Raw genomic sequence first — 24,872 nt, 5'->3', positions numbered from 1 at the left:
ATGTTACAATGTGCATAGCATTTCTGGCCACAGTTAGTTGCATGTGGAGCACCTCTGATGCATTGTGTTAAGTAACTAGCCAGGATGTGTGTACAACATAGTGGAATATGGGAACACCTCAGCCGTGGGTGTGCCGGCCCAGGTTACATGACTGAAAGGTGTGGGCTGTGTATAACCTGTCATTGCAGGTGTGCTCTGCAGTGCCTAGAGGCAGGTCCCAGTCACTGCAGAGATATTGAAGTGGTCCATTATAAGGAGTGCCTTGCCTGCGTGCGTCAGAGATGAAGATGTCAAGCATTGCGTCACATGACCCCATGTTTTGCTTGCCTGTTCCCGTTCTGGTGGTGAATGTTATTGGAAACTGTGCAAGACAGGCAGTATAGAAGCAGCGAGAGCCTTACATGTTATCTGTACACCCAGGGCTGACAGGTGCAGGTCATCTGTGCCAAAGCATTGTGTTTTGTTGACCATGTCAGTCAAAGCGGACAGATACCAGATGCCTGTGGAATGACATCAGAAGCATAGGCAACTGTTGAAGTGACACAGTCAGTCATTGTACAGTGGTATCAAGTCTGGATAAATGCATAATGCTCTCCAGGGCTTGGCCCATACCTTCAGGGCTACAAGACCGGTGAGCTATTGCATGTCCCTGCACACGTAGTCTGTGAAGTTGCATCTCAGGGCAGTCGCACTAACATGGAGAATGAAAGTCAAACTGTACCTGGTGACATGTGGCATGGGTGCATAGGTTATGTTGCAGAACCAGTTACCCAACAGCAAGATGCAAGCGACTATCGCCTTGTGTAGCCTGCTGAGTGGGACATCAGTGTGACCGCCTACAGAGTCACCTATGACTGGTGTGTTGTGTATGTTATAGCACCCTATTGGCTGTATGTGATGGGCACACATGAGTCTGTGGGCTATAAGTTATTGTTGTTGTGTTTGGTGATGGGGGCTACCTTTGGTGCCTACACAGAGTATGGAGAGGTACTGCACAAGTTGTACTCGTATGTGTGGCCTGTGGTGGTGGAGATCTTGTGAGACTATGTGATGAGTGGGGTGTGTTGCAAATGTTACACATCCCCACATGATTGTCAGGTTCAGTCAGGGTTGGTGACAGCATTACCCCTGGCATGGCTGCATATGTGCATCTCCCACAGGCTGTAGTGTCGTATGTTGGGAGGTGAGCATTGACTGTGTACATGAGACAATTGCTCTATTGCCACATGTACACCATATTCATCATATAGACAGGCAATAGCACTGGTACGTGACAGTTGGACATGCCTGTATATACAACCATGTCTCACAAGATATGTGATTTACATGTGTACAACAGCTGTTGTACTGTAAGAAAGCTGGAAATGTAAGGACAGACAGTGTACTTGTGAGAAATGGTGTGGAATGGGTGCTATATTAATCAGTAGCTCATGAAGTGCTCAAGTTCTGAACAAGTGCTGAGCATGAAAATACAATACAGATAGGGTGTTGGATAATATCAACCCACAAGTGGTAACAACAGTCATATTTGGTGGCACTGCACTATTACCCTGCTGAGTATGGTCTGCAAGTCCATGAACCGTTATCAATGTAGATGTTAGCAGTACAGATGTAGATGACAGTACGGATGTTTGACTACATGTACCTTTGTATGTCACAGGAGTGTTCTACCAGTGGCCTGTTGACAGCATCAACACTACAAAAGGTGCCAGAGTGACATGCACATATCACACCAGTGCCAGCTACAGTAAAACAGGGTTAATGTGTTGTACTCCCCCCTCACTGTAGCCCATACCACACAGACAAATGCGAGGCATCTGTGTATGTAAGGATGTGAATGACCATGACCTATGAACAATAGATGTCTCAGTGTTGTGAACAACATACAGAATGGGCTTTGTGGGCGAGGTGTGTGACATATGTGCACATTCTGACAGATGATATCAACATTGTCACCACTAGGTGAATATCCCTGTACCCATTAACTACCACTTAGGCTGTGGTCAACATTATGGACACTGTGTAAGGGATGGTGCTGTGCAGTTCACCTCCCTGAGTTGGTGACATCACCAGGCCTCTTAGGTAGTCATACGAGGCACCCATGTCATGACAGGGTGCCATCCATGAGCATGGAGATCATTGGACAGGCATACTCAGCACTCGAGTGACCAATATTGGATCACATATCACCTTTAAGGGGTATTGGCCATGTGTGGATGGGCGATACCAGCCTTCCCAATCCTCACCTCCACTATGCAGCATGCTGGCTACCTTGCATAAAGACATGTGCTACACTATGATGTTGGACATGCTACATGTACATATCCTGATCTGAAAGACGTACGTCATGGACAGCCACTGTCCTACTACTAGGATCGCCACATGCTGGACAGATCCCTGTGCCATACATGTGACATACTCCCACCATACCATGCAACCCTGTCCATCAAAGCTGCACTTGTCATCTCTGTCATACATGGTGTGATGACCGCATGGTAGATGTATCATCAACTGTCTGGATCAGTAATGTGGCACTGATGCACCTCACAGTGGCAAAATGGCTGTCAGATACAGCTAAGAAACCTTGCCAGTACATGCTATAGTTGATAACCATCCCTGCGAATGACGTCTGACTAGCCATTGTCCCATGTCTATTGTCACATGTGCAACACAGGCGATCCATGCAGGATGTTGAACAGCTGTAAAGTGCCGCATCGATGTATATGGCAAAACACATGCATGTAAAGGTTTCCATGCGTATGTGTGCATTGTCACTGCTCAAGTCCATTAAGGCAGTGTATGTGTTGATATGTGACCTATACACAGCATCAAGGTCAACAGCATTACCGTGGACACATCCAGGCATGTGCTGATAGGTAAGGATATCAGTGCAGGAAAACATACATGCCCACATCAAGACAGCATTCACATGGAGTATGAACAATGTAATGAGGTGACACACATATATGGTGATGATATCCAATGTATAACGGGTGAGATATGTGTGTGACACAAACATGTCAGTCGTGTCAGTGTCATGATGATTTGTAAAGATAACTGTGCAGATGTACTAGATTTACTAGAAATGTATGTGCAGCAGTATCTCTGTACATCTCTGATACTGTGACCTGTCACCGTCATTATGTCTTACAGATAATGCCTTGTTCACGCCTGCCAGCGTACAGCCACCAGGAGGATGATGTCTTCATCCCTAACCTCCATGAGAACTATGAGGTGTTGTTCAGCTATGTGCCACAGCATGCCCAGCAGCATGATGACCTGTGGCAGGATCTTCACAGGAGGGTGAATGATGTGGGTGGACATAACTGCACCTACCAGCAGGTGCGCAGACACTGCATGGACTTGATATGACATGCAAAACAGCATGCCACTGCAATTGCCAGGGAACAAGGTGGAACAGGTGGTGGGCCACCAACCCAGCCTCCACTCACACACACCGAGAAGCTACTGGCCAGTCTGGGGACACCCTCAGAACGGCATCCACAAACACTAGCTGCCATCGTGGATGTGGGTGTCTCCCAACCAATGAGCCTGGAGTTGCCTGGTAAGTCAGTACTGCACATATGATTATTATATCCCATTTAGTTGCATGTGTCACTGTACATTATGTAATGTAACATCATATGCAAGGTATGTTGACACACATGCTGCATACTACAGTATGCTACCCTGTGTATGCACACATGTGCATACTATATGCTATTGTACAGGCGAATGTGTTAACATGCACAGTGCACCCTGTGGCTGTCATACAGTCATGGATAATGTTCAAACTGCTGTGTCACCCCTATACAGGTACCTCTGATGTGCCGCACAAACATCAGTCCATTGCAGGTGAGACTGTCATCAGTATCAGGCATGTTAAATCATAGATCTATTCACCATGTGGCCAGTTAACACCTGTACACTTGATGTTAGGTCCAGTCACGATATACAGGTCGCATGACCCATCTTTCACACTGGCTACCCATGTGCGATATATACAAATGAAATGATACACCAACATGAAACCACAGTATCTGCCATTGCTACATGTGTGGACAGCTGTGCATACAATGGTGGAGGTGTTGTACAATGTAGACATATGTACTATACATTGGAACAACACATGTGGTACGCAAACAGTACCACACAGTGAGCTGGGATATGGGCAGCCCACAGGAGTCACCATTGTGTTATATGCCCCTGCAATGGGTGCACACATTGTGATGTGCCATCTGACATGTCCCAGACACGTAGTGGTCTGGCTGCAGTATTGTCACACTATCCCATAACACATACCCCACATACCAAATATACAACCCGTTGTCTGCATAGCCCTGTGGATGGTGACATATCTGACATCTATGGGTGTATGTCACATGGGACAATGCAGACATGTGAGATAGATGGCCATCACAAACATTTGGCCAACACATGTTCACACATGGCCATGGGGGATGGCCAGAGACATGTAGCCACACAGTAGATGTGATGTGTATACACCCTGTTGCACATTGTCCACACATGGTCCAATTATAGCCTTAGTTGACTGATTATACAGTTGATGTGGTACACTGGACATCCTAAAAGCCTGTGCACAGCTAGTGGAGGTGTCACTTAAGTCTACCATATAAGATGTGTTGAACATCACTACTGTGTCATAGCATGACAGTAGTCACATGTACAGCTTCCACAGACATTGACACCACATCAGGTCACATATACTGTACATTTCCCTTGCTGCTGTAGGACATCACTGTTAGCTGTGCACGTTGTTTGTGTGGTACATCAATGTCATGTGGGACATGGTGAATTGACAAGTCTGCCATGTGTGGACATGGTTGCCAGGCAGCTAAGACTCTGTAGTAGTTGTGCAGGGGTGTCATCTGTAGGTCTTGCAGTGACCTGTCACATGACACAGCATGGTTTGGTGTGTATACACCTCAGCATCATGGGTCACAATCCACAGTTATGTCATGGGTATGCATGCAGTTATGGCTATGCAATGTGTGCATATTATGCACTGTATAGCAATATAGATGCCTCATGATTCCATGCAATGACACAGTGTCTGTATTTCACACTGTATAGCAATGTAGATGTCTCACACTACCCTTCCATGCTCATGCACATTTGCTAAACATGCATTCTATCTGTAGGGCATACAGACAACACTGCAATGTGATGCCCATTACGATGCTGTACATGTGTCAGGACACCATTGTGTCAGACATGTATGTATGTTAATGCACACGTCAGCAGATTACATGTCAAGGTCGCGTCAGCCATGTGTACTGTTAACCTGTTCTGGTCCACATGGTGTATCACGGGGATGCATGCTTACTACCATGATTGTGTGAACTGCATGGCTACTGATATGACACCTGCTTGATGTAGTGTGCACCCCAGGGAGGTATGCTAACTAACACTATTAATGTCTGAGCTGCATGCCGTCTGCTGTATCACATGCATGCTGCATGCTGTCTGTCAAGTCACATGCAGGGTGTGTCTGTGTGTGTGTCTGTGTGTGTGTCTATTGTAATTTAGAGTCTTTCTTTGCATTCATAGGTGATATAGGTGCGTTACCCTCCTGCGGTCCATCTGATGTTAGTGTCCCCACAGATACTAGCAGTGATGAACATATGCATGAGGTACAGGCAGGGTTGTCAGGGGCTGAATCTGTGCCAGTGGTTGCCATCCCAGCTATGTCCCCCTCTTCCCCGCACACAGTTCTGCTGCCAACACATACCACATCACCAGTGGCCATAGAGGAAGGACAGTCAGCGTCTGTTAGCATGGAACAGGAACATGTGGTGGCTACAGATGGTGTGTCTCCACACCATGGTGTCAGTGTAATGACTGCATATGTGCCACACAGGCATGTGGCCGGTGCTGCTTGTAGGAGGACCTCTGGCAGACATGCACCTGCAGGACAGAGCGCAGCAGCTGGTATCACCAGACACATGTTCCAGACTGTAATGGCAGCACAGGCACGTGCTGAACGTCAGAACAGAGAAGGGCAGAGGCTGCAGAGGGCTGCTATCTGTACTCTAAACGACAACATCCAGGCATTGGCAAATGCTCAACAGCAGATTGCTGATGTTCTGGACAGGCGATTGGGTGACATGGTCAGAATCCTTGACCGTGGCATGGCAATCTGAGAGCATGAGCTGTCTGTGCTGGAACATCTGGTAGGAGTGAGGCATAGGCCATGTGGACATAGGCCAGCTACACCACCTAGTGCAGGTCAACGTGAGCATGCCACCTCACATGGCCACTCCCATAGTGCCAGTAGCAGTAGCAGTGCAGCTGGTGCTGCGCTGTCCACACCAGGACACAGCAGGCCACGTGGACGTGGTCCTGGATGTTCCCAGTGGGGGCACGGTTCCAGTGGACATGTGTCGTCGGACAGTAGCCAATCTGTACCTCTGCCTGGTAGTGCCCGTGCAACCCCTGGCAGGCACAGGTCAAGTGGCCGTGGCCAGACACAGTGAGCTGTACATCCTGCTCTGTACAATCTGGAGCTGTCAATAATACCCCTGTGTAGGCCTCACAAAAGGCAGAACTGTATGCACACATACACGCACACAGCAAACACATCTGTAGGGCACCACAACACCCACATGCATACTGAACAGACATGTCCAATCAGATCACCGGCCCTTACCCACACACATGATGTCATCTATTGGTGCAGCCTATGCCCCTGGCAAACATTATCACCCTGTGCATATGATGAAGCCTGTGCCGCATCCCTGTCATCCACACCATTGGTGCAGGGACATGCTCAAATAGTCTGATGCACAGGGTGAACAGAATAGTGAGAGAAGTAAATATTACATTAGTTGTGTAAGAATAGTGAGAGAAGTGTATATTACATTAGTTGTGTACTGTTGACACGCACCAGACATACCATGTAGTACAGGTTTAGCATGCATTGTTATATGTTCACAGTATGTGTCTCTGTAACAGCAGTAACAGCATGTTGGTAATGATGCCCTGGTTCCCTGCTTATGGTCAACTTGCATGTGCTTACAGGTAGCAGTGTTTGCAGTCTCCCATGTGTAACTGTGGAGTACTCTCAGGCACGTATGGCAATATCAGCATGCTATACTTAGCCTCAACCTGACTGTTGGAAAGGCTAACATACCACAGATGTCCACACATATACTGATCCAGAAGCATGTGGGCTGTTTAATAGGCTATAGTGGCTAGAGACCTGACATCCATACCAGGTCACATCACAGGTATGTTGACATGGTGCAGGGGTTGTACACACCAGTCCGGCCGATGACAACATTAGAGACCACTTGATAGCATGAGGCCTCACTGTGTAGCAGTAATACCCTGTCACATTACAGGAACATGCCCACACTCACAGGGTCAACAACACTATAATGCACACTCCATAGTGTTGAGGTGAAGACCCCTGCCTATGTGGTAATCACCCTAACAGTACTGTGCACCCACACGACGCGACACAGAGGAAGAACATGTACAGGTAGCCAGTACGGATGAGACCGATGGCATCAACAGGGTAGTAGACTGCATCACCATGAGGGATTAGGGATCCTGTGTGTTCTGTATGGTAGCAAACACCCTCACTCCATGCACCAGACAGCCATACATCCATACACACACACACACTGTGGAGACCACAAATGTCATTCACATACAGATAGCTGATATGTGTGTGATACACACACCACCCCTGCCTACATCATGCTTTCCACACTGCAGTATGTACAGATCTCTACAACAGTGTACAGGGGTGTGTAACAACTGGGTTGTATTCCCCACCATATGTGGCATATATGGTCACACAAGCAAACACACATGGCAGTACTGTGAATGATACACCTGCTATATGATGATACATCTGACAGACATGCAGCAGTATTAGCCGCATTATGTGTACCAACGCTACCTCCGGCAATTGTGCTGCTATATGCACATGGGAGGATGTAAGTGTTACAGGTGTCAAGTGACTTACAGTCAGTAACACCTGACCGCTGTGTAGGTTTTATGTCTTCACCGTCAAGTAACAGTAACATAGCGTACTGTTTGTACATGTAATGGTAGGATGGCATGTGACACACCTGTGAGCAATCCCCGGCAAACATCCATATGCACAGGTGGATCACCACTTTATGTACACACATCCATCCATACCTGATGTACATCCTACCATACTGTCAGTATTTCACCATATACAGGTGTCACTGACGGGGCTGCATTGCAACTGCATGTTGTAGTTAGGCACAGATGAGTTACATACATAGCTACTGCACATGCATGGTAGCTGCATGCACACTACAAATTGTACATGTGTGTTGGTCCTACATGCCTGTCATGTAGCCATGTTTGTATGCATTGCGATTGGTGGACATGTGTGATGACATACATAACACATGGACTGTTGTATGATATGATGAGTGTCATGGGTAACTAGTACAGAGGGAATGTGTCCTCGGTCAACATTGCTACCTCATGTACTGTTAGCATTCAACAGCCATGGACCCACCTTCCATTTGCGTGCGTGTGATTGCTGTAGCCACTTGTCTGCATGGAGGACAGCAAATGCTATGCTATGTACATATGTGTTGTGTGTGTGGTCCATGCACATATCCACTGTGATTACATGTATGTCATATCCAAACATGTATGTTCTTTGGTGTACAGCATCAGTCATCTGTCACAGCTGTGTAAGACCCGGGGCCCCTGTTATGTGTAGAGCCAACCTGGTTATGTACAGCGGTATCATTGCAATGCATATCACATTATGGAACCCTGTCGGTACATGTGTAGTCTGCACAGTTGCTGTAGACCTATGTACAGTCCACTGGTCATGAGTCACACGGTGTTGTGGTAATGTATGGCTGTGTATTGCTGGTGCAACGACATGGTAATGTCTGAGGGCTACATAGTAGACTGTGGTGTGTACCTCTGTGATCTGCACCTGAGACATCTGTGAAGGCTCCTGAGTGTGTACTGGTCAGTACATGTGAGTGGCCTTCATGTACATGGGGGAAGTAACACCATACTGTGCCCTTCCATGTTTAGAGTCTGTGTGCATGCAAGACGGCCCTTTGCAACTGCTAAGTGTGTGAGCATGCCCAGTACACTGTTGTGTAGATGGACACACAGTACATTCCAAACTGCTCCCTTCCATGTTTAGAATCCATGTGCATGCAAGACAGCCCTTTGCAACTGCTAAGTGTGTGAGCATGCCCAGTACGCAGTTGTGTAGATGGACACACATTACATTCCAAACTGCGCCCTTACATGTTTAGAATCCGTGTTCATGCAAGACGGCCCTTTGCAACTGCTAAGTGTGTGAGCATGCCCAGTACGCCGTTGTGTAGATGGACACACAGTACATTCCAAATGGACGTGTAATACTAAGCGTGTGGGCATGCCCAGTGACACCTTGTGTCGGTGATGTGCCTCTGTGTATGGGCATGACCATTGACATCCTGTATAGCGATGGTGGTCATCCAGGCAACAGATGTCCATTTTCAACATCACGATGGATGCCTACATTGAACACACTTGTTGACTGTCTTGAAGGGTGTACTGTCTGTGGTGCATCCCGTATATATATATAGTGTTGTTGTAGTGCTCTGTAGATATTTAGTTGCCCCGATCACACCACTGCCGTGTGTTTGTCTACATCTACCTTGGGACAGTAATATGCTTTCAGACTGCTCACTCTCTATACAGTCCCTATCGGCATCCTTGCCTTTGCAGATCATGCCATCCACCTAGAAGTATGCCTCTGGGAGTTCTGTGTTCAGTAATCTCGGTAGCGCATTCTGTAACTGAGTAATGTTGTAGTGTGATAAGGTAGTTGGGTGTATGTTCAGGTGTATGTTTGACTCCCAGCCCTGCCAAGTGTCTGCCTCTGTGTGTGTGTGTGTGTGTGTGTGTTTCCAGCTGCCTGGGGACAGAGTAATGCTTTTAGATGGCTCACACCACATACATTCCCTATCGGCGTCTTTGTCTTTGCGGATGATGTCATCCACCTAGAAGTATGCCTGTGGGAGTGCGGTGATGCCGGAACTTGGTAGCTCATTCTGTTACTGCATAATGCTGTAGTGTGGTAGACTAGACTGGTAGATGATCGATTCCAGGGCATGGCAGGTGTGTGTTTGGTAGTTATAACGTATGTGTTGGTATCTGTGGGTGGCTAGCTGCAGGATGTGTCCAGTTTGTTTTGTTGCTGACCTATTTAGTGTCCACAGCCCACATATTCTGCCAAGACACTGGGTTGTAACACATACAGTCACCAATAGGTCTGGTGAGTAACTGTCAGCAGCCCTACTCTTACCCTTGCTATGGTCTGACTCGTGTGATGCAAAATAACACACGTGCCTTGATATTAACAACACTACATGATGCAGGTGGCACATGCAGTTTCTTTTCCATTCCTGTCTAATGCATTTCTGTCATGTGGTTCGTTGTTGTGATATAAATGCCATATCTACATATGTGTGCACATGTATATGTGTGTATGTATATATACATATATATATGTCCATGTATATATGTCTACAAATAATATATGTAATATATGTAGATGTAGAGGTGGACATAGATGTGAACATATGTCTGGGGTCATCAGCACTATTGACTATTTGTGCCGGATGATCTGTAAGTGATAACCTGGGATCTATGTATATCTGCCATGGCGTGGTGTTAATGCACATCGTCTGTGGTGTGCAGGGCCACGGGTTGTAGTCATGTAGACACCGATTTTTTTGTTGCTGGAAAGACCATGGGACATCGAATATGGTGATGGTAAGGCACCTGTTGAAAGTTGTGTGCGGATCTGAGCAACACTGAGCAGTGGTTAATATGTTGGAGGTTCGGTATGGGTCATATAACTATTCATTAGAAGACTATACTATGCAGATGAGGCTGACTATGGTGTATCACATTTATCACCAGGGTGTGCTGCTGGTCCCTGGAGTGTATGTGTGTAGTCAGCCAGGTGCAGGTCTCGCATATAGTTGACAGCATGGGAGGGGGGTCAGGCATACTGTATGTACATTGAAGAACTGTGCCTCGGGACTGCTCCTGCCTTAGCAAACCTAAGCTAGGGGTGTGTCTATACCTGCCTGGTGACATTGGGAGGGATGACAGCAGTGGTGGGGTAGTCAGGGTGTACAGGCTGCACAAACAGATGTTGATCAGCACAATCAGCTGATGACATGGCCAGCCCGCACATGAACAGTACATTAATGTGAGCAAGCAGCATACACACATGTTTCGTCCACACTCTACACCACCGGTGTATACTTGCAGGGACATTTCACGACACAGTCCAACCAAATGACACAGGCTGCAGCAGGCAACATATACCAACATGTGCAGGAGGCAGAGGCAGTGCGGATGTGTATGCTGCCGAACAACCCTTACTGGGGTGACATAAGACTTTATAGACCGAGGGTGACTTACCAGGGTCTACATGGGCTGGGGATGTTGGAGCACTATGGGGTGGACAGAGACCTCCTACAGCAGCTTGTTGACCTGTGCCTAACACATCAAACAGGCCGAGGGGAACGCATCACAGTGGATACCATGGGATGTGTTGGCCTAGGTGTACTAGCCACAGGTACCTCACACAGCACAACTGGGGATATCATGGGTATCTCACAGGCATCTGCATCCAGAGTATTGCACCAGTTCACAGATGCCATGTCAAAACATGCTAGTGAGCATGTACAGGTCCTCCACAAACGTGATTAGTGGACCAGCAATATGAATCTGTTCAACCACATGGATGAGTACCCTGGGGTACTGGATGCTATAGCCTGCACACGTAGCACCACCTGGGGGGCAGGGTAGGGCCTACAGTCAGTGCAGGGGCATACCCTCCAACAGCTAGGCCCTATGCGATGGCCAGGGCATGAGATTGAATGTGTGTGCTGTCTGCCCTGGAAGCTGTGATGTGTCCGATATATGGCGTCTGACAGAGCTGTAGCACACCAATGCCTATGTGGACATCCCCTACCGTCTCCTAGTGGGGGATGCTAGGTTAACACTGGTGTAGTGGCTTATAACACCCATCAGCAATGCACACACACCTGAACACTCACACCATACTGAGGCAGATGCACAGGCAAGACATATACATGTGCATGTGTTCGGGATGCTCGGTTCACAGTTCTGGTATCCAAACACATCTGTTGGGGCTCTGCAGTATTCACAAGCTACATGCGTACATGTTGTTATGTTATTTGCTATGCTACACAATGTTATCCTGCAGTAACAGTTGCAGCAGGAACAGCATGGGGCAGGGCCACACAGCCCAACACCACTGCCAAGACCTGTACAGGCACAGTGTGACTTGGTGAAGGAACTACCTGAGTAGGGCAAAGTCGCCGTCAGCCCGTGCACAGTATGACCTGCCCTTGGCAAAGAGGCAACACAAGGCATATGCACTGACACAGTAGGTACCCACGGATTTCCCCTCTCTGACCAGCACACAGTACAATGGATGCCAAACATGACAGTACCTGTGCTCGGCCATGTATGGGAGGTGCACTGTGTGCATCTGACATAGGCAGCACTCTAGCACTGTCCTCCAGTCCATAACACAACCAGGGTATGTCTATTGACCAAACAAGTGGCAATTGTATTAGAATGTGTACTTACCCATTGCTCTGGTATGTATGTGAGCATACAAGTGACTGTGGTGGCCAAATGTTAGGGCAGCAGACAGTACACATCCATAGTGGCACCATGACCTCTGTAGCACATATGGGGGTCACAATGGTAGGCTGTAGTACACAGGGTGTCCTAACCCACTGCAGATTATGGGCTGACCATCATGTGTGTCCGTACAGCCCACACACGTTCCATGCAGCTGGACAGATGTGGACCAATACAGACAAATGATATACCATGGCCTATGGATATGCCCAATGACTGAACCCAACCCCCTATGACACACACAGACGACAGCAGGCCAGGCTGTTTGATGTAGGATGTGTAATAGGACGTCCAACACCACTGTGCTGGTAATTAATGCTGGGAACTGACATACCCTGGTATCCCTCCAACCAGCAATTTAGGTAGGTCCACACACTGACATGGAGTACCCGGCAGACCAGTACAGTAACGGCAGATGTGTACAACTGTTGGCTGTGCCCCCCCATCACACCTACACATGTGAGAGTCATGTGCACCCCCCACGGTGCTGTGTAGGACTGTGGGTGTGGTTGCATGTCCCCCCACGCTATACAGACATGTAGCAACTGTCAATGCCACATGACCATTAGCTTCCCTGCAGACACAGCATGTCACCTGTCTGTGTAGAACGGAGGGGTCAGCAACACAGTACTAACTATCTGGACATGTGACACATGCAATACAGTTGACCATACTTTGCATGCTCACACACATGATGTTATTGTCAGTCTACAACATGCGTAACAGTCATACTGGGCATGCTCACAAACTGAAACACAGGACGGCCAGGCATGCACACACCAGTGGTCCAGACATATCTGCCAGTACATTGCTATACTGTTGGATGTTTGTGCTGTATGGTGTTTGTGGTCTATTGTCTGTACATATGCCATGGTCTATTGTTAATTCACATGAGCTATGTGCGCAGGGTACTTCTATCATCACATGTATAGGGCGGTTCTTTGTTTGCGGACAGGCCGACGCCTTTGGATACAAACCGGGTAAGGCACAGTCCAGCAGGTGGGAGCTGTTGTGCATGGGTTTGCACAGTGTTAAGCACTGCTGACTTCTGGTCACAGCACCTTATACACGTTTACACTCCATATTTCTTTGACAGGGCACTACTGGCATACTGGTAGACAAACACACTTACAGCCGCTCGCTCTCCGACATTTCCACTTACATTTGTCACTCACGCTGGGTGTGTACGATCCCTTGTGATGCATATTACATCAGACTACATGACTACAGTATTGGGTATGTGTAACCATTTTGCGACGGCAGCCGTTCAACTGTACGGACTCGGCGGCCTGTCCAGTGACGTACTCATATTATATGCGTGTTCCTCATATGATCTGCTCCCATCTGCCTGATACATGGGAACTGATACTCTGCAATGCTGACATGTGACTTGAGTTTGTTAACGCAGCTGTCTGCCGAGTCATGCTACTGCATGCCAACTGCACTTTGACCACCTTTCAGATTGCATGACGGGAGACTGTAGGAGTGACACCTTTCCCACTTTGCATGGGACAGTCCGTCATCACACATCACATGTGACAATACCAGAACTCTCCACCAATCGTGGACAGATTTCTGCAGAATCAGGGACAGGTCATGAAAAACAGGGACACTTTTACAAAAGTAGTGCTATTAACTTGACACATTGACAGAATCAGAGCATATGACATAATACACATATTCTGAAGTAACAGTTGTTTATAACTCTTACTTATTGTCATTAGTCAGTAAGTGTAATTCACCACCTTTCCTTCAACAGCCACTACATTTAGGAGGGATTAAGAAGGACACAGTTAGACTTTCAGTCAAACTCAGGGATGTACCTGACATTCAGGGACAGTTGAGTGGTAAGGACAATACTCTAGCCATTGCAACTGTCCTGATTAGGGGACCTTCTCATGTTGTAGGTGTCTATACTGGTTTCTTGTTACAGGTGTTGTATACCTGACACGTCAATATGTCATATGTAGTAGCATAAGCAACTATACTGCTGCTAGACTACGCATTGATTTGTTCCGATATGTATATTTCTGTACTATGCATGGCTGTAAGTATGTTCTGCCCTGGTACATCTGACAGTTCTACAGAGCAGGTTCCACTTTGGCCGTTCAGACTGGTGGTGGCCCTATAGACCCTATATGTAGAGCTATCACATGTGTCGAGGCAACACATACCCACAGCATATCTCTCAACTGTCCCTGATTTTGACTCAAATTTTAACTCTGTCCCTCTTAATCCCTCCTAAAACTACTGACATTTGGAGGAAAGGTGGTGAATTACACTTCATGAATAATTAAGAGTTACAAACTTCTTTTACTTCAGAAAATGTGTATCAATTCATATGCTCTGATTCTGTCAATGTTTCCAGTTAATAGCTCTAATATTTTAAATGTGTCCATGTTTGTCCTTGTGTTTTCTTGACTTGTCCGTGATTCTGTTGAAATTTGTCCCCAATTGATTGAGAGGTCTGACCCACAGCCAGTAGTACACAGACGACTTCCATGGTTTGCATACGTTAAGATTATTCATGTAGCATTATAATTGATAATACTGTTTCCTATTACATGTAGCTGTTACTGATACAACAAATTGATGTCTGACACCACTACACACACTATATAGCCTCCATTCCCGAACTCACAGGCCCAGACCTCTCAACCAATTTGTTTCCTAGCTGTAAGCCTTATACCTTTGGCACGTTTGTTGTTTGCCTGTTTCTTGTATGAATTACGTTTATTCTATCCTGACGTGACCGCTTTAGGCGACTGTTACATGCAGTATGGTGCATAGTTATTTCCTACGGTCACAAGACATTTGGCATTGTACTATTGTTGGTCAGGTCACACCTACACACACATTAATTGTCCCTCACACAGTGGATCAGGGGTATCCTGTTTATGTCAGTGCCTTCATCACCCTTATACCATGTGCCACTAAGCGAATGTGTGCAATATATTCTCTCACTTATTTGTGTCAGGACACGTGCGTCACGGGTAGGTGTTTGATCCTGGGTAGTAGGTTATGCATGACCATTTAGGGCTGGACAGTGTTGTGCACCTCTAATGCACATTCCAAATTGTGTCCAGATATCTACAGGACTGGACTTCGTGTCTTCCATTCTAATGTTTACACAGGTTACGTATCCCATGAGGGATATCCCAAAAATTAGACTGGTCCAAAACAAGACGAATACCGACCATTTTTCTTGCATTATGGAAATGTGCTGGGGGCTTTACATGCAAAGGATACATAGTGTGCAATCCTGCAACTGCCTAGGGTGACACTACCTACTACATATGCATAGTGGTCACTATGTGTAGCTGTGGCTGCACCAAACCAGTAGGCCAAGTATAGCTGGATTTGGCGGACGTTCAGGTAAGGGAGCTGGTTGTGTGATGTGGAGGGGATGTTGGGTAGTCCATTATGCATCCAGGTGTGTTGCATTTGTTATGGCCAGTTCCATCAGGACCAATCTGTGAGTATGTGCCGGTGACATGTCTATACATTTGTATCGCGCATTTCAATATTCATATGTTTGTGGGATTGTGTTCTACAGTATGGCCTGTCTGGTTGTATTGCAGCTGTTTAGACATGTGTTTTTGTTTCTTTCAGCTTCACCCGCTGCTTCCCTCATACACCTCCGGTTCACCTATTCTGCATACGACACAGTATCGCCTTGGAGGATTGTACCATTACCCATCCCCCCACACACACATATTCCTCACACCCCATACATCACTGCTTTGGTTTTTGGCCCATGACATGGCCAGAGTAAAACATTGAATACCCTATATATGTCAGGTACCTGTATGGTTGTGTGGACTACCCTGCCATGTTTGCTTTCCACATGCTATACCTCACACACATAGGTACACGCCCACACTTAACTTTCATTACATGGTTGGTATACCCGGGCACTACCCGTTCAACTGTGACACATCCTGACAGGTTTGGCTTGTACTGCTGATTTGCGGATTTTGGCAGACTATTCTACTCATTGGTAGGTTACCACCTTTTCCTATGTCCAGGATGGGATATATTCCGTACACATATCCGACTGTACTGGACAGCACGTCCCCACAGTCGACTGTATGGATAATACTGTTCCTTTCAGCCTACATGTTTCCTTATTGTTGTAGCTGTTTATATGCTCCTTCTGTTTCGTTTACATGCTTATTCTATTTCCTATCACATTTGGTATGTGAAATACGGACATACCTTTTGTATGTGAGTATTACATGCCTTGTGGGATATGATTCGGACATACGGTCACTAGATATGTACATTAATCATGTATTTTGTTATGGACACATCTGCCCAGCTATGTACCCTCCCTCACATTATGGGTCAGCTGGTGACCCTAACCATTGGGCTGGATGTACCTACTGGTGGCTCGCTAACATATGATGCGTTTCACTTCCACTTGGTATAGCTATCTACACTGCGTTGGACTACGGCCACACGGTCTTCCATGTCATTTGTTCACGGGATAGGGACCCGTTATTCCCTACCGTGCATTTGTGTTTGCTTATTCATTTTGTGTTCACAGGAACTTTCTTGCATGCTTTGCATACGTTTCAGTATCCACGGACATTGACAGATGTGATTACTATCTTGCAACTTGTTATATGCAAGCATTTTAGGTTGCACGTCGACAGCTGGCATTTCCACGCCTCCGTGCGGCACTTCGACATGCCCTATGCACTTGCGCTCCTTTCCTGTGCACGTGCCTGTGGCAGCAGCGCACCTTCATTAATATGCATTTGGCGCTACTGCGCCATCTTCATGCCGCACTGTCGGCGCAAGCCTACCGCCGTCCTTGCGCCGAGCTTCATGAATCCCAGGGATGGTCTTTAATCCTTGCTGTAAGTGTGTGAAGCAGTCTTACTATAATGTAAAGTATTGTACAGGTATCCGCTCACTTTGAAGTCTATTAGGTCCTGAACATTTTACTTTTCTGTTCTAATGTGGCCATTTCACTGGGGATTAGCTCTGCTAATGCCCTGAACCAGTTTGGTATGGCTGAGGAGCATTGGTGATTGGCGGGTTTTCCTTTTAGCTTAGATGAAACAGCAAGTTTCAATTAATCTGTTCTAATAAGGGGAAGAGATGATTTCTATATCCACTTATTCAGCAGTTATCATTCAGGGGTCACTGGTGGAGAAGAACACAGCTGTAGGTATTTTCTTTCAGTTTGCTGACAACATTGTCACAGACAGCACGACGTTGGGATGTTGGAGGAAATAGAGGCCCTAATGAAAAAACACATGGACAAGGAAGGTATCCTAGTCAAAAAATGAACTGGAAGTCAAACAGTGTGAGGTAGCAACCAGATCTGCTACATCGCCATGACACTGGAAATAAGTAGCGGTTATAAGAAGTATTTGTGATTCCATTGGAGCTGTTTATGAATTTACCTGCATGTTTATATCTTACAAGTATAAGTCAGGAGTGCAGAACGTAATATTGTCACAGATCTTATCAACAGCAATTCAGTATAAAGTCGTGACATGAAAACTTTATAAAACATACATTGTTTACAGAGTTCAAGCCAATGCTGTTCCCCAATTTCTTTATGATCAACATTCCTAACTGTAACTATATATTATTATTATTACTTTTTTGTGTAATTTTGACATTTTGCTTTGGAATTTGCAGAGGTCTTAAGAAGCACTATGGGGACAAAAGAAACTTCTGTTCAGTACTTGCTAATCCCCAAGGACAGAGTTCAGTAGTCCTTGATACTACGCTTTTTAGCTGCTGCATAAATGCCAAAATTATTTTATATGTAGGTTCCACATCAGGTAATTGGATCATTACATTCAGCAAATGTGTTTTGCTCATGCCATTAATAAGGGGTATATTTTCTGTGACTCTGAGGTAGGTTTTATACTGTCTGAGCTGGTTGGCATCTATCATCACAACACTATTGTCTGATAGCATAGCACAGAAGATTAAAGCTATGCACTCCTAGCAACCTTCATCCTCTTGTCCATGGTTTGACTCTCTCACCCTCATGTTGCCTACCTCTGAGAAAGTTACTTAACCAGAGAATTTTCCCAAGGTGCCCTAGGATGTTAAATAAATAACTAAACAGAAGGGCAGAAATGATACTGTACCCAGGTGAAAGTAAAATAATTCTTATTACAAAAAAAGAGCATTTTAGTTAGGCCTTTTGAACAATTTTAACAATTAACAATTGCTTTTCCAGTGACCACAATAGCCCAAATGGAATACAGGACACCTGTACATCTTTCAAGTAAGCAGGATAATATCATATAGGGCTCTCTACATCAGTCACACAGTCTTAAAAGTCAGTCTTCAAGCTGCTGGAAGCCATTGCAAATCCCACTGCAAGAGAGTAATATGGTAGCTATAACAGCAGCCTATTCGTAACCTCACCAAGGGATTCTACACATTTTACAGGTTTGCCAGATATGCCTCTGAGAGATCCTCATCATGGGTATTGCAGTAATCCAAGCACAGTTGTACAAGTGCTGGCATCACCATAGGAATGTCCACTGATAGAATAAAGTACTTTTGCTATATTCTGTACGAGGAATAAGGATGTTCTATATAAACATAGTAGCTATTCGCCTAGAAGTGGCAGTTTTGTATTTGGTCCTCAACCATGAAGACTTGTTTTTTGCTCTTCAGTCTGTCTGAAATGGGTGCTGATTGGGGGATTGTCCAGAAGATCAACTGTCCCAGCTATATTTCTGACCTCACAGTGTGTGCCTTAGGGCAGATTATACAGCCTGAATATTTACGTTTGATATGGAACAAAGCCTAACAGTCAAAGGGGTTTAAAGACAACCTGAAAGGACACATCTGAAGTGAATGCCTCCTACTGCTCCTCACTACAAACACATACTAACAATCATCATAATCAATGGTAGTAAATGAAAACACCTTTTATGTGGAGAAACAGATTGTCTAGCATAAATAAAATATTAAGCAACTTCATAGTGTTGTGCCGAATTGATATTCCAAGACATTATAAGCACTTTTCTGAAATAAATGTATTCTCAAACAAGTACAAACAGTCTATATTAACAGAAAATGATTTTAGCTAGAACAGTGCAAACAGATCTTTGAAGGGATAGCGAAATTTGCCTCTTACATACAAATGAGTGCAGGGATTATAACATTATATCTGTTTATGAGACCTGTAGATGTATGAAGTACCTTATCCCCTGTGCTGACTACACATGGATGTAAAATATCAGGTGAATAACATTATATAGGGAGATGGCATGGCATTCAGCTCCTCGGCACTGCCAAAGGACACATCTGTGGCATATAGCTAATGATGACATGCACCTACAGCCAAGACTATGAGTAACTTACCCATATCAGGCTCATATGTTCTGTAGGAGTTGGCCTGCCTCACATGAGTAGAAGGCCTGGATTCATCATTGTAAAACACTGGTATGCAGGTGGAGCTTTTGTTAGTAGATGTGGATCTTGAGGGCCCAGATATATTTGAGTTTGAAATGGCTCACAGACAGATTAATAACACAGGACAGATCACCAATAGCTCCAGCTCCATGGCTGGATACTGTGTCACACCACAGTGTGAGTCCTGCTCCTTATCATGCCTATGCCAGTAAGGGTGATGACTTCCCAGATCCTGAATATGGCAGCTTTATGCCCTAGTATATATGTCAGACCATCTATAGCCATCCTCATTTCATGATAATACCTTTCTGCATTATTCCATACAGCCATAAGAATGGCAACTTGTTACCTTATGGCACCATCATTCATGGTAGCAAGTGTCAACCATGTATGAAAATGCACTAGCAACACCATTGGTATCTGATTTGGCACCCTAAGATTTATGGGAGGAATGATTATTAGAAGATAAAATTTATCTTTACAGGTGGATCATGTAAATCATCCACAATGCAGTCCCCACTTGTATTATCTAAACTAGGTGGCCTGCCAGAAACCATCCCATGAGGTCCTGACCTTGACCTGCATGACTTATACAGCAGTATCCTATGAACTAGAAATGTATCGGAACAGTAGACCTTACTTTTGGAGTGGTTCCTTCTGTACAGGCATGTGAGAGAGTGTGTTTGTGTGTGTGTTTGTGTGTGTGTGTGTGTGTGTGTGTGTGTGTGTGTGTGTGTGTGTGTGTGTGTGTGTGTGTATGTGTGTTTGTTTGAGAGAGGGAGAGAGATACAGAGACATATGTTGGTTAGGGTACAGTAACTTACTACTGAGATAGTAGGTATCCATTAAGGTATCCATTTGTGTTGCATACTTGTATGTGTGGAGGGAATGTCTATGACAGCACCACCAGTTGTTCATTCTTAGTAGTACATGGGATTTTGAAGATATATACAAAGGTATACACCTATGATGAACTTCATAGTATATTTCAGAATGATGCAAATGACTTATGTAAAAATGTAAAAATTACGTAAATTAAATTACGCATACACATACACACATGAGTGCAGACACACACACACACACACACACACACACACACACACACACACACACACACACACACACATGCACACTCCGGTACACATGCACATGCCCACACATGCACGTGTACACACACACCTTCTTTTATCATTGTTTTTGAATCATGGAAGTAAGAAATAAAAATATTAGCTTTTACCTGAGGCTCAAACGCCATCTGAGGCTATCACAGCACAGCATAAAAACTGATATATTTGTCTGATGTGTAGCATTTTTGCTCTCAACGTTTGTGAACAGCAATAAATTATAATGTGTTATGTACTTGCATTGAAATTTTCATATGCTCAGCTATATGGGGGATACTGCAGAGCAGGACCAATATCCTCTGAAAAACATTGATATCTATAAATGGCATGCTGCTATGACACAGTCATGAGTAGCATAGCATAACATTTAATGTGATGTCACAATGTTTGTAGGTTTCACATGTTGCAAGATCACCATTCTTTTACATTAGTCGAATGAACTAGTTATGTCTTCATCAAACTTTGAATGAGATCAGCCGGCATAATTCTGTACCCTAATATGAACTAAGCACAAAGCAATCCTGATTTATGAGGTAAGGCTGTTTAGTGAGTGTTACAGCCCTTTCGTATTAATCAGCATTCAGTATGATTTGCCAGTTGATCTCTACCATTGACATGCCATTCCAGGGCCAGCAGTTAGGCAATACTGATGTCATGCCACTTGATGCTATTGCTGCATATTAACATAACAACACCAAAATGGATCCAATGGCCATAATCACCTTGTGAATACTTATCTCATAGGGCAACACCAGCCTCTGTGTCAAAGCAAGTCAATCCCAGAATGAAAATGTGAGTCCCATCAGATTGCCTAGGTTTGCCTTAATTTAAAAGGAATAAGGTTGCTGTTCTGTATATATATATATATATATATATATATATATATATATATATATATATGTGTGTGTATAGGCACCGAATAAAAATATCTGTCCTTCCAGCATGTCTTATTGATTTGTTGATAGAGATTCAAGTCATTCAAGTATTGATAGCAGCTAGACCCTCTCTACTACATCACCTCTTGCTGTAGAAATCCTACCCTTTTCATAGCTGATCTTTCATTCTTATGCTTCCTTCTGGTAGCTTCTCCCCTTCTATTCTATGTAGCTTGTTAATTCCCATTCTTCCCTCTCATAATTGTTCTATTTCTGCTCCAAGTGACACTATAGCTTCACCCCTGACAGCCCCACTACCACTTTTTCTTTTCCTTTTTTACTATCTTTCTAGTCTACATAGCACCAATAGCACATCTTCCTGGTACTAGAAGACACATGCAACATCTAAACCATCTTGCTATTTATGTTTCCCTCCTCATCCTATACCAAACCATGCTCATTGCAATCTTATAAGCTGTAGATCATTTGCCTGTTGAAAACCCATATAAGAATCATTTCAAACTCTCCATCATTCAAACTCTCCATCAACTCATTATAAATCTCCCAAATTGCTTACTATATCTCTATGCTAAATGTACATACATAACAGCAAGACAATATCATGCCCAAATAATCCTACTACCAAACCTCCTCACCTCCTGATCCTCACCAAGAAAATAACTGCCCTGCCTATGCCTTTCTCTACTCAAAATCCAACAGTATTGGAATGTTTAAATGAAACTTACACCCCCACCCAATAATTAAAACACATCTAATTTGATTTATTTATTTACTTTGTCCCTCTAGGCTAGTAACCTCTTTATAGGGGAGACCCAAGGCGATATTTATACTAGTAGGGGAAATTTGACCAGAGCATCAGGGAATTTCACCTACTCATTGTTGCAGAACAACAATGGAAAGATATGATAGTAAGATTATGAGGCCTTTGTATATTCTGGAGAACATTTCGGCACTCATACAGGAAAAAGGCACATTTATGTAATTCCAAAATATTGAGTAGAATTACACATACTTAGCTGGTGTATGTACAATTCCATCAACATTAGAAAAAGATTTATTGAATATAGCTTTTGCATTCATTTAGAGGTCAAGACTCAATCCTGTCTAAAGGGGTACGATTTACATAAGTGACAAAGAAGGATGGTTGGGTTTGATACATCCAATTGTATATATTTTTTCACTGAATATGTACAGAATGTTAATAAATAGCAAAGACAAAGATAAGTTGTTAATGAAAATTATAAAAGAGAAACACAAAGCAATTTGGAGAATGTTAGAGTATTTAAAAACAGTAACAATGTTTATTGTATGGATATGAAATTATACCAAGAAAAAATACTGTTATGGAAAATTGACATACGGAATAGGGGAAAACAGAAGAATGTGGTATGAAAATATAATGGAAAAATGTATTATGTTATCCATGGAAACAAATAAGTGTTTTTAAAATCAAAGCATTAAAAACAAGAATTAATAGATTTCAAAAGCATGTATAATGTATGGCCTTTTTGTGGAGGTTGTCAATAGGCAGATTTCCAGTTAAGGCAAATATGCCATATAGAACAATAAAAGACAGAGTTTGTATGTACTGTGGTGAACTGGAGACAACTGAAGATGTATTCATAAAGTGTAAAAGGACTTTTTAACTGTGGGAAGAAATAAACAATAAAGGGCATTTATAAAAATTGTAGAACACTAAATATATTAATATTGACATGTTTGAATTATGGACATTATAAAATGTAAAACAAAAAGACATAAACTGGGTGCAAAAATATTTTGTATAATATTGATAATATGGAATGAGAGAATTAAGGAACTGAAATATAATGGAAAATGGTTACTATCAGAGATTTTGAAAAAAGTAAAATTTGGTTGTGGATAAGGAAGTGGGGGGGTTAAAATTTAAATGTAATGGTATGTTATGAATATTGTAAACAATGTAACTATTATAAATAATGTATCTATGTGATAAAAAGTTGTACATAAGATGTATTTGTAAATTAATAAAGAAACCCTACTCTTTGTTGCTGCGAGTGGTTCCAGTTTTGTATGAACACTTCCTGTTTCTATTCCAGACTTTGAAGTAGTCCAGAGAAACAGGAAGGCAGATGGAGTGAGAAGGAAATAATGGAATTGTGAGAGAAATGGAGGAGAAAGGCAATCAAGACCGGAGAATGCATGCAGGAGTCTGATGAGATGTTTCAAAGAAATCTGTTTAATGGAATTGAGTAGGCTGCATAATTGCAACCCTCCAATTGAAGAGTTGTGAGATAATTTACTTAAAGAAAAGGCAATGCAGAGTGAGCCAGAAAATGAAAGTGATGCTTCTTGGGGACATTATGGACACTATGGAGAGAATACAAAAGGAGCATGCAGAGACAACCTAGAAGAATAGTGGTGAGATAGAAAAGAAAACTCATGCTGAGAAAGTAAAATAAAGCAAAAGGGGAGTAGCAGAAAAAATCAGAAGAAAATGATAAACAGTAGTATGTGGTAAGGCTTCAAAGTAAAGAAGACAAATAAATGAACAGGTATGAAGTGTAGGGCAATGTAATAACTCCTTGGGGTGTAACAGCACATGAGGTAAGAGCATTTATTCTTATTAACAAAGAGCCATTTTGTGACATTATATCTGAGACTGTTTTTCAATGGAAGACTTTCCTGGAGAATATGAAAAAAAGAAAGACTGTAATCTGTGGAATCTTTATGTGAGAAAAGCATTTAA

Source organism: Protopterus annectens, chromosome 3.part0 (assembly GCF_019279795.1).
Source record: "Protopterus annectens isolate FY-2018-M chromosome 3.part0, PAN1.0, whole genome shotgun sequence".
Lineage (NCBI taxonomy): Eukaryota > Metazoa > Chordata > Ceratodontiformes > Protopteridae > Protopterus > Protopterus annectens.
This window is presented reverse-complemented; position numbering follows the sequence as displayed.